The sequence below is a fragment of the Gadus morhua genome, chromosome 15 (assembly GCF_902167405.1).
Source record: "Gadus morhua chromosome 15, gadMor3.0, whole genome shotgun sequence".
Lineage (NCBI taxonomy): Eukaryota > Metazoa > Chordata > Actinopteri > Gadiformes > Gadidae > Gadus > Gadus morhua.
This window is the reverse complement of record NC_044062.1, coordinates 21605632-21618189: the sequence shown is the minus strand read 5'-3', so window position 1 is coordinate 21618189 and position 12558 is coordinate 21605632.

Sequence of the window (12558 nt, the reverse complement as noted above, 5' to 3'; positions counted from 1 at the left end):
CCTCAGAAAACGAGGACGCTTGCGGGTAAAAACGACAGAATATTTTATCGGAAGTTCCTTTCATTTAGACGCTGACGGTGTTTTTTGGGCTTAAAAACGCCAAACTCTGAAACCACCCTCCAGAGTGGAAAACACAAATACGCTCCACCGTAGTGTTTCCGTCTACACTGCCAAGACACAAATCTCTTCTCAGATCTGCTCACATCGCGTACGCGTTTACGTCACATACATCCGCCAGTACAGGGAAATAATGAAACATGTTGGATTATTTCCATCAGACATGGCGGTGTTGTGTGATAGTGTATCACAGCACCACCTAGCCGCCTGGCATGCATACCCAATCTAATTCCTCACACTTTTGCGTCACCATATGCACGCAGATTTCATCCCGAAATCAGGTCTTTCATCCAGGAGGAGGCTTTGGGTGGATGTGCTGATTTCCACTCCAACAGGAGTCTTCTCCGGGCCAGGAGAGTTGAAAAAGCAAGCACATTTTTCATTGTATTTGTCATTGATATACCCTCCCCTGGAACTCTAAATATAGCCATTTCAGCACTGGGTTGAATATCTCTGCTAAAGGCTTCAGATGAAGTTTGAAATATTGTAGTCCAAAAAGTATCCAGTTTATTACAGGACCAGAACATATGGGCCATGTCGGCCTTAGCTATATGACAACGTTCACATGTTTCACTTACATTAGGATATATCCTAGAGTGTCTGACTCTACTATAATGGATTCGATGGAGAACCTTGAACTGAATCAAGCCAAGGCGAGCACATGATGTTGACCCATTTACTCTATATAATGCACCATTCCAGGTTGCATCTGATATATTTATTCCAAGATCTTCCACCCAATCTGCTCTGATCTTATTGAGCGTTACTTTATTGAGTGATGTAATATTATTATCGATTTTTGAGATGAGACCCCTATGGTGCGTGGAAATTTGCAGAATGATGTCTATTCCTTTTTTGGAGGTAAATTAGGGAAGCATGGGCTGATGGTATGAACAAACTGGCGAATCTGAAAATAGTGGAACAGGTTAGAGTGCTGTAAGTAAAATTTGGAGGAAAAAGCATCAAATGAAGCGAAATTTCCATCTATGTATCACTGAATTTACTTAATCCTGCTCTCTGCTACTGGACAAAGACAGGATCTAATTTGGTTTGGAGAAAGACTCTTGCAGATGGGACTATAAAGAGAGAAGTCCATCAGATTAAAATTTTGTCTATGCCTCTGGAGGAATATCTTACGAATTCTAGGATGTTTGTTACCCCACAAAAATGAAGACAACAGTTGATCAACAAGTCTGAAGAATGACGTTGGAAGGAAGACTGGAATTCTATGAAAGAGATCTAAAAACATCGGCAATATGTTCATTTGAATACACAGGTTTTCCCAAGAAAGCCTGGGTATGTTCAGCGAGTGGTATACCCCCCTGATCCACTCTTGAGACAGAAGTCATCAAAACGTCAAAGGACTATTTTCAGGTCTAGCCGGTGTAGGCTGTCCTTTCCTGCTCCTTTTTACAGGAAAGAACCTTGACTTCATTTTGATGAGGCAATTTTTTGGAGTAGTAGTATTAGTGGAAGGAGATAAGACACTGAGGAGCATGCAAATAGAATAATTGCGTAAATGTGTCAATTTGTTTCTGAACCCACTTCAGAAATTGCTCTGCAGAATTGTTTATATTTGCTAATAAAGACTAACCTTAAACTTAGAACATGTCAGCTTTATTTGTCTTTTAGCAAAAGCCAAAAGTTCCCTAGTGCAGTGGGAAATTCTTTATACTGCATACCACCAGAGAAAATATTTTTCTCCCCAAGTAACACCATTATGACCGATTCTATAAAATACAAAAAATAAAGTAGCATAGGCCGGCCCTATTCATCTACACACATTTTACGCAGGAGGCACATTTTTCTTAGAAATATTATTGATTGTTAACTTGTCAGATGTACAAAGTGGTAGCACTAGAAGACACACACACACACACACACACACATACATAGCAAGTGAGAAAATTAAGAATAACAACTGCATATCAACAACCTGCTTGAAAAATGGCTAAATACAAATAATAATAAAAGTTGTCCAGCACGTTGATAACTGAACTTCCATAAGACTAATGCGAAGGGGGGGACTCTGCAAACACAGTCAGTATGTTTACATGACACTCGAGAAAACCGAATAAGAAATGTGTCCCAGGCCTCGGGAGTGCGCATGCACTGGATGCATGCTATGAGGGGCCGCCTGGGACAGAATTCATACTTGGTCTTACACACACTATTATACTCTCTCACATACACTATTATACTCTCTCACATACACTTATATACTCTCTCACATACACTACTATTCCCTCTCACATACACTACTATACTCTCTCACATACACTACTATACTCTCTCACATACACTACTATACACTCTCATACTTACATGTAAAAGGAGTTTAATAGTTTGATTGAAACTGAAGTGAGTTTGATTGAAACGGAAGTGAGTTTGAATGAAACGGAAGTGAGTTTGAATGAAACAGAAGTGAGTTTGAATGAAACGGAAGTGAGTTTGAATGAAACGGAAGTGAGTTTGATTCCTCGGTTCCTGATGGGGTGACCCGCCTGTCAATCATAGTGGCACTGGCCCAGACCGCCGCCTATATTATCTAGCGGGCTTGCTGCTTTGAAAGTAAAGCTAGCACCACCAACTCAAGAGTGACAAGGAACATTTAAATCAAGCAGCAGAAACAACCGTGGCAAAAAGATTTCTTCTTATTTATTTTATTTTCCACGGTCACTTTTTGTTTGTGGAGGTAAATGGTAATGAGGAAGACATTGCGATTTTTTTCACTGACGCACTGCAGTGTGTTCAGAGAATTGTGAGGGAAACTGACAGTTTGGGAAATGACAGTGTAATTTTGGACAGATTGATTTCGGAGCTTGATGGTTATGCTCGGACAATCTCTTTATTGCTCTTGATTAACCAGCAGCATGAGGGTGACATCAGGGGAGCTTTGGTGACCCTGGAGGCGCTCATATTGAAAACATATGTTTTCAATATGTCATAAATTCCTATCAAAACTCAAGGTCAGTGGGAAGGAACATGTTGACCTTAGGAGTACCTACTATCAGAACTGGTCATCCTGGTCGCCCTCCATACAATATACTCCATCAACAAATTGCCTACTGTTTGTCATTTGGCATGAATTGGGAACGAATAGCTGTATGCTTTGGAATCAGCAGGAGGACACTGTATCGTCACAGACAGCAGCTACAAATTGGTACTCTCAGCTATACAGCAATGTCTGATGAGGCCTTGTGTAACGTCATCAGAGAGATCTTTCAAACCACTCCAGGTTCAGGGGAAAGGTATGTCCGTTCGAGCCTTCAAAAACGCAACCTTAGAATACAGCGGTGGCGTGTGCGACGCTGCCTGCAACATCTTGACCCAATTGGTCGGGCCTTCCTTAGACGTCGAGTAATTCACAGAAGAATTTATTTGGTTCAAAATCCCAATCAATTATGGTAAGTTTTTTTTTTTTATATATATTACATTAACTTCGTATACAGTATATTGGTACTACAGTTAGCATAGCCCTTGCAATAAAAATTTAGTAATTTTTTTTAATTTTCTTCCCATAGGCATATAGACGGAAACCATAAAACTGGTCAGGGGGAGAATGGTCTTTCATGGATGTGTTGACGGCTTTAGTAGGACCATCATATACTTGCAGTGCCTAAATAACAATAGAGCATCAAGTGTACTGGAACTTTTTCTGCAACTTTTTCCGGTATATGCTGGAAAGAAGAGGGTTAAATAGTGTCATCACTGGACGCAGTGTTCACAACCAGAGGATTGAGCGGTTGTGGGCAGAGTCAAACAGAGTTGTCTCCTTCTACTACAGTGATCTCTTCTCCTTCATGGAAAATGAGGGCATACTGAATTCTACAAATGAACTGCACTTATTTTGTCTACACTACATCTATTTGCCAAGAGTTCAAAGGTCAACTGCAGAATTTAGAAACCAGTGGAACAACCATGGATTATCTACACAGGGATACCAAACGCCTCTTCAACTGTGGCTGAGAGGTGTTCTTAACAGTGGAGAGGCAATGCAGAACATTTTAGTTGGGAGTGAAAACTCTGAAATGAATGAAGACCCCCCAGTACATTTTGAGACTTCAAACAATGTTGTTGTTCCAGTAAATGATTTTATGTTCAATGAAACGGTTGTAAACAGGATTACACAAAATGTAGACCCACTAACGGATGACGGCAACCATGGCATTCAATTATTTTTGAGTCTGGTGAACTCTCTTAACGAGCAGGAGTATCAAGGAAATTAGGACACTATTGGGGGGGGTTAAAGGAGAAATCCGGTTTAAAATGGATCTGGGATATGTTAAATATGATAACGAGATGGGATGTTCATTTAGGAGCACAAAAGCGCATGTAGATGCATTCTTAAATTGTCTGTTTTTAGCCGATTCTACCAAAACGCTATAAACTTGGAACCATGGGGCATCATCTCATGGTAAAACTCAACGACTCCACTCCTCCCGGTTTTGTTTACATCTGCCGTCCCCGTGGCAACGGCCGCGGGGGAGGTCTCGCGGTAATTCACTGTGAGAAGTGGAAAGTCCTGCCCGTCTCTGTGCCTGCATTCAGCTCTTTTGAATGCCTTGTTTTTAAGCTTCCTGGCCCCTCACCTACCATCATTGCTACATTTTACCGCCCCCCCAAGCCACACAGTGATTTTATCAGTGAATTCTCTACTCTGCTCACTCATATATCCACTCTCTCACCCAACGTAATTCTGCTGGGGGACTTCAATATTCACATGGACATTATCAACCTGCCTCTCACCAGAGACTTTGCATCCTGTCTTGACAGCTTTGGACTACATAATCTGATTGATTTCCCCACCCATATCAAAGGCCACTCTCTTGACCTAGTCTGCTGCTCCGGTCTCACCCCCTCCAAGCCCACTGCTGATGTTTTCCCCGCCACAGATCACTCCCTCCTCACTTTCAAAGCTCTACTCCGCCTCTCCACAATCAAGTTGCCCCGCCTCATTTCATTTCGCGATATCAAGAACATTAACATTGCCACCCTCTGCTCCCTCATTGACAGTTTTCCGACCACCGACTCTACCTCAAACCCTGATGAACTCGTCACTCTTTACAACACCTGCCTCACAAACACTCTCACCTCTATCGCCCCCCTAAAAACCCGGTCTGTTTCCTTTTCCACATCTGCCCCCTGGTTTACCCCCGAGCTCAGGTCCATGAAAGCAAAAAACCGTCAACTTGAGCGACTTTATAAACGAACCGGTCTCACCATCCACAATGACATGTACACCTCCCACATTGCACAATATAAGGACCTCATATCCCTGACCAAATCCACCTACTACTCCGGCCTCATTTTAACCAATGAAGGTAACTCAAAAACCCTTTTCTCGGTTCTCAAAAAAATCCTCCACCCACCCAATTCTCTCCCCCCCCACTTGTACTCCACTGAATCCTGCAATTCCATCTTGGACTATTTCAATCTGAAAATCCACACCATTCATCAGCACCTACATCCCAATTCCCCCCCTCCCTCCCCACAACCCTAGTCAAATCCTGCCTCCCCTCCCTCCTCCCTCTCATCACCGCCATCATTCACTCCTCACTCTCATCTGGAATAGTCCCCTCACTTTTCAAAACTGCCGCTGTCACCCCCATATTAAAGAAACCCGGTTCAGACCCCAACAACTTCAGTAACCTCCGCCCCATCTCTAACCTACCATTCATTTCCAAAACCCTAGAAAAGATTGTCGCCTCCCAACTTCACTCCCACTTATCCCTCCACTCACTCTACGAGCCTTTCCAGTCCGGTTTCCGCCCCCGTCACAGCACAGAGACCGCCCTCATCAAAATCACTAACGATCTCCTCATTGCAGCTGACTCTGGTTCCTTCTCCATCCTCATCCTCCTCGATCTGAGTGCAGCGTTCGACACCATCTCACACCCCATCCTTCTCAGTAGACTCTCCTCGATTGGCCTCTCCCACACCCCCCTCAGTTGGTTCCACTCCTACCTCACAGGCCGCACCCAGTTCATCCAGCTTAAATCCTTCACCTCCAATCCCTCCCCAGTCACTACTGGTGTGCCCCAGGGATCTGTCCTGGGGCCTCTTCTATCATCTATCTCCTCCCCCTCGGCCACATCCTCCGCAAATACAATATCCAGTTCCACTGCTTCGCGGATGACACCCAGCTCTACCTTTCCTGCAAACCCAATTCCTCACTCCCACCCCCCTCCCTCACCGACTGTCTCTCCGAAATAAAAACCTGGTTCACCTCAAACTTCCTTAAACTAAACTGCAATAAAACTGAAATGCTCCTCCTCGGCACTAAATCCACACTAGCGAAAGTCAATACCTTCTCTCTCACCATCGACAGCTCCTCAGTTTCCCCCTCCCCTCAGGTTAAGAGCTTGGGTGTCATCCTCGATAGCACACTTTCCTGCCATTCTCACATCAACACCCTTACCCGCACTGCATATTTCCATCTCCGCAACATCAACATACTCCGCCCCTCCCTCACCCCCCACACCACCGCCATCCTTGTTCACAGCCTCGTCACCTCCCGTCTGGACTACTGCAATTCTCTCCTCTTCGGCCTCCCCCACAAGTCCCTCCGCAAACTACAACTGGTCCAAAACTCTGCCGCCCGCATCATCACAAAGACCCCCTCATACCATCACATCACCCCTGTCCTCCAGCAGCTCCACTGGCTCCCCGTAACCCACCGCATTAACTACAAACTCCTAGTGTTTACATTCATGGCCATCCACAACCTCGCCCCTCCCTACCTCTCTGATCTCCTGCACATTAACATCCCCACCCGTTCCCTTCGATCCTCCTCCTCCATCCACCTCTCTGTGCCCCCTGCCCGCCTCAGCACTATGGGGGGCAGAGCCTTCAGTCGCTCTGCTCCCCAGCTCTGGAACTCTCTACCACCCGACCTCCGAAACTGTGACTCTCTCCCCATTTTCAAAGCACAACTAAAAACCCACCTGTTTCGGACTGCCTACTCTCTCTAACCTCCATGCTTCCTGCCATTCTGCCCTATGTATTTTAACTTATTATGTTGTCTTTTCTATGTCTATTTTATCATGTTTTTTGTATATTTCATTGTGTGTTTTATTGTGTGTGATGTACAGTGTCCTTGAGTGACCTGAAAGGCGCTTTTCTAAATAAAATGCATTATTATTATTATTATTAAAAACGAAATCGCTATTTTAAACCACTTAAAAGGCTAGAAGTAGCCCGACACTTCTAGACGATGACATTTTATACACACAATACCATCAGTAGTTCACCCGTCAACGCCATTTTGAATTTTAAGACTCGATAAGTATCTTGGCGAACACAGAGCTTGTGTGTTGTTCACGGATGTCACAAGCTCTGTGTTCGTCTATCCTATGTTCACATTTCTAATTTTGTTTTTTTCTTTGTGCTATGCAGTGCTGTCTTTTCCTTTCTGTTTCGCGATGACATGGTCTGTCAACAAATTAAAGTACAAACAGCAAAAGCATAAATGTGAATCTTGTCCTGTCTCTTGCAATCAATCTCCCACATACACTAAGGTGTAACTTACAATTTACAATAATTGTCTTCAAAACTTGAGGCATAGTTTACATCAGAACATCCCTCCAGAGCACACTGTTATATTGACCACATGACTAAGCAATTTGACTGTCTTATCCGTAGACAATGAAACAAAGACTTGCATTCTGATGGCACTGACATTCAATGAAACATATATTTACTTTTGAGAGATGAACTAAGGATTTTGAGCAAGAAACTAATCCATGGTGTATTGTTATTTGTACGAATTGTTTTGAGTAATGCACTTACTGTTTTGCAAATGTTGAGGATGATTCGAGAAATGTACCAAAGCGTAATAATCCAATCATAGTCAGACTATACAATAATTGGACTTTCTTGAGTGTCATGTAAACGCACTGATTGCCTCTAATACTAACCGCATATATAGTCAGTCTAAAAGGTATACTAAACAGTGTTTTGGTAATTATCCAACCAGCATGGGGCCACACGTACCTTTATAGGGGGAAAGTGCCGGGTTCAAGGGAGTGCTCATTATAAAGTATTTTACAAAATATTACCATTTGTTGAAGTTCTTCAATGTAACATGTTGACCAGGACTTAAAAGTATGCCTCCTCTTATTAAATCATAAGCACCTTGGCTACAAGAATATTAATAATGAGGCTAAATACCAATAGTATAATTCAAAGTGGGAAAAATGGTTTGATGTGTCAAGGGGTACTTAAGCTGTACTGAGTAAAGTACTGCATGAAGCCTCTGTTTTTAATGAGGATATATGATTTTATGTTACCCAATGGCAAAAATGAAAACTATAAAGTGTATTCAAGTCAAGTGCCAAATATTGTTTAACCTGATAGGTGCCAAGTTTGCATGCTACTGCCAAGTATCACCATCCCCAGAGCTTCAGTCAGTCAGGAGTCAAGTCACGGTAACAGAGTGAGACTGAGAGAAGTTCATGACTGCTAATATCTTCCGAAACGCTACTTCCATTCTTCTCTTTCCTATTAGCTGTTTACAACAGCCCCGGAGCGAGAACTAAACCAAACGACAAAAAGTACACCCAAAAAGTAGAGCAAATGTAACTGAGGCGGATCTCGCTGCCTCCGAAGCATGCTTGGCAGTACAGCTCTCTCCGTCGCTGATATGGTACGTTTGGAGCCACCAGTTCCAGCTGTACGGCTTGGAGATGGGAATCCTGGTAACTAGGTTAGTCGCATCTGCTGACAAGATAACATGATTGTTCTGAGTGGTCCCCCCCGAGCAGAGAGACGGCAGCTGGCAGAACAAGAGGCGCTGCAGCGCGTACGGGAAGGGGGGAGTGTCTGCTAGACCAGAGCTAGGTGTAGGCCCAGTCTGACGTTGAATCAGACTGTGGCTGGTCGGAGAGGTGTCAAGTGTGGTGCAGTGGTGATGGGTTCATTCGTTCATCATTCTTTTATTTATTTTGTACAATTATTTATTTATTGTACATAAATGAACAGCTCCCTCTGTCGTCAGGTTTTGTTTTTGTGCTGCAGTGGTGTATTCTAGGTGCTCATTATAGTATTCCCCCTGTAGGTGTTTAGATTATTTTTTTGTGTTTTTCAGGCGGATTGAATAAGTGGCTGTGTCACTTATTCTAAGCCTCAGGGTTCGTCTGCTGGGATCTTCTTAAAGTACAGGCAAACAAACATGGCATTTAAGTCCAAATGGGCTTTTCTCCTTCCCTATTTCCCAAAAGCTCTGTTTTTCTCAATGGTCCAATAATTTGTGTGCAAGAAAATGATCCACCCCCCAAAAGATAAACTGCATGCGAGATAAGAGTGGAGTGGCTAGGGTGTTCGTCCTTCACCTCTTCACTAGTCATAGTTAAATAGATGGAGATTGTCCTGACCAAAATCAGTCCTTCCACGTCCCTCACTTTTTATAATCATGTAAATCAGTTTGTAATTGTTGTTATTCCTGCAACTCTTCTCTAGTCGATGCTAGTGCAAGTGGACAGCTAATCGGCCAACGTTTAGCCGTCCCCTTCGGCAACTTTCTCCAATTTCCATTTTGTTATGAAGAAAAAACACACTTATGTGCAGGGGAGAAACAAGAAACAAAAGAAACAAAATAAACCAAAGCGTGTCGTGTTTTTCATCTGGTCCCCAGCACCACTCAGAGCTCGTCATATCTCCTACCGAGACCCTTTAGTGGGTGTGTTCCCTTCCTAATCAGCCCTCATATTCACAGCAAAGAGGGTCATTAAAAAGAGCTAATAGGAATTACGAGCGTCAATGCTTTCCCTAGAGGTACAGCCGTACGCCCCGTTCCCCCCCCCCCCATCACATAAACACACACAGACAGGAAGAAAAAATCGGTTGGAAATGCAGTGAGAGAGTCTGTCGGAATACCAATTATCTCTGCCTGGCCATCGACAGCGCGCCCATGTGAATCATTTGACAACAGTGGAGGCCTTTTTCTCCACGGCTGGCCGGCCCGGCACAATGCCTTTAGAAGCGCGGCGAGACAAAGCGCACCACGGAAAGAATGTCACAGGTATTTAAGAAAGGTTAGCCGCAAAGGAGGGCAACGTCGCTGTCCGACGAGCCATTGATCAGGGCTATTAGACAGTGCATTCAGGGAGGCTGCACGAAGCAACACATGAGTGCATCAGGTGTGTTTCATGGAGGGAGTGTCACCTGGGAGTGTGTCTTTTGGCATTAGGTGAGTGAGTGTGTGTGCGTGTCTTTTTTTATCTTCGCACCGAACAGACGTCGGCCTTGAATATGTCCCGGGATGGGACTTCTAATGCAACCTGCCCTCATACTTACCATGATAAACACCGATGTAAATGTCAACTCCTCCTGGTAAAAGCACAGCGAGGTTCCCGGCTCATTTTGTACCTCTCGGGGACATGCTCGGCGCAGGGGAACAATGGTTGATACTGCAGCTAAATCACTGCAGCTCTGTGGGGCATCAGCGTGCCTTCTCTCATCTAGCTTGGCACGGCTTGCTGAGAAGCAAGATTAAGGCTTGGTTTGATTTATCTAACCACTGTTTCCTGCCTGCCACCAAATAGATGGACATATACATCATTCTTTACACCCATGCCTCACATAGCCCCATCCTCTGGATCATGCGGACTTCAAGGGTATAATGGATCCAAGCACTCGCAGTTTGGATATTTTCACTTTTCTGGGGTGTTTTGTAACGGTTTAGCATTAATAACAAGTTCAGCTGGAAAAAACAACCAATTTTGCTTAGTATTTTGTATGATTATGTATCATTGACAGGTATTAGTTTTAGTCAATTAAGTAAGTTCCAAAAGATACTGGAGTGTATAGGCCAGGTGATAAAACCCATGTTTCACATGAACCGCTCGCATAAGTAATGTAGGATCCAATACATTTGACAGTGTAATATGTGCACATGTGCAAATGCAGTGAGCTGTGGCCCCCTGCTGGCCAGGCACTGAAGGATCTGAGCAGCGGCCGCAGCTGCTTGGTTTCTATGGTGAGAAACGGTGAAACAGAAGGGTGTGCTTACATGTGCTAAGCAGAGATGTCTGTGTAGTCAGAACAATCACCACTGATTTAGTCAGTGGTGATTGTTTACGTTTCTACTTTACGTGATGTGATGTGTTATGGTGTGATATGTCTAAGCAACATTGGTGAAGGGCCCTTACAGGGGCTAAGCACATTCTGGGGGACCTCTGCACTGCCTTTGGGTTTGCCAGTGCTGGTGCGTCCCAAACTGCTGTGAGACAAACGGCAGATATGAAGTGGGATGGGGTTTGGCATGATATATTATATTTGATACTATATTTATAATTGTTCTTAAAGGGGTAGATCGGAATTTTGGACCTAGGGCATGATTCCCAAGTGAGCTTTGGTATTCTTTATCACTGGAGAAAGTTTTCAACACATTTCATTCAGTCCTTCTAGTAGCAGAGTTCGCTCGTGCTAGGCTAGCGCACGTCAACGGGCAATGCTAGCCTGCTATTAAAAACAGTGTTACCCACTCCACAGTGCACCCGAGGTAAATCAATTATAACGACAGACTATAAATTTAAATGTCTGTTTACAGAATAATGTTAGAAATAAAACCAACCTTGCATTGCATTGCATTTTGAGGGAATTGCTGGGTCTCTGCAGCAGTGTTATATTCCTGGTAGTAGGCTACGGCAGCGGCGGACTGATACCTAGGTTACCGGCTTTAGTTTTTTTACCTGCCGCTGTCATTGCTACAAACGCAGAGTACAGTGAACGAAAGAATTCTATTAGGGTATTCAATTAACAAGATATGGCCACGTTTGGAGGACTTAGCGATGCATCTGCTTTTGAAGACGATTATGAGGAATTTGTTGTACCCAACGAACCGTACATGTATGAGCCGGTGTTTTGATGTCCAAGCCAGCAGCAACAAGTCACAGTTGAGTCCTTTCTGGATCTCGCACTGGAAATTGGTGGAAACTTTGTGGTGCCCATCTGTAGCGTTTATTTCTACAATTTCTAAAAGCACAGTGAACCACCATGTTGCCTAGTCCTTCAATTGCGCTTCCGTCCCACATTTCTCTGTTTACGTTCTTCTGTCGTGATTCGGTTACAAAACTAACCGGCGCATAGTAAAATTCCGCTTCTGCTGAGAAAGTTGATTCATGCGATGCAAGGTTAGTTTTATTTCTAACATTATTCTATCAACACAGACATTTAAATCTATAGTCTGGCGTTATAATTGATTTACCTCGGGTGGAGTGGGTAAGACTGTTTTTAATAGCAGGCTAGCATTGCCCGTTGCCGTGCGCTAGCCTAGCACGAGCGAACTCTGCAACTAGAAGGACTGAATGAAATGTGTTGAAAACTGTCTCCGGTGATAAAGAATATGCTCACTTGGGAATCAGGCCCTATGTCCAAAATTCCGAACTACCTCTTTAAACGGCCGCCATTGTGAAACCTCTGCCCAATATCTCTGTTACA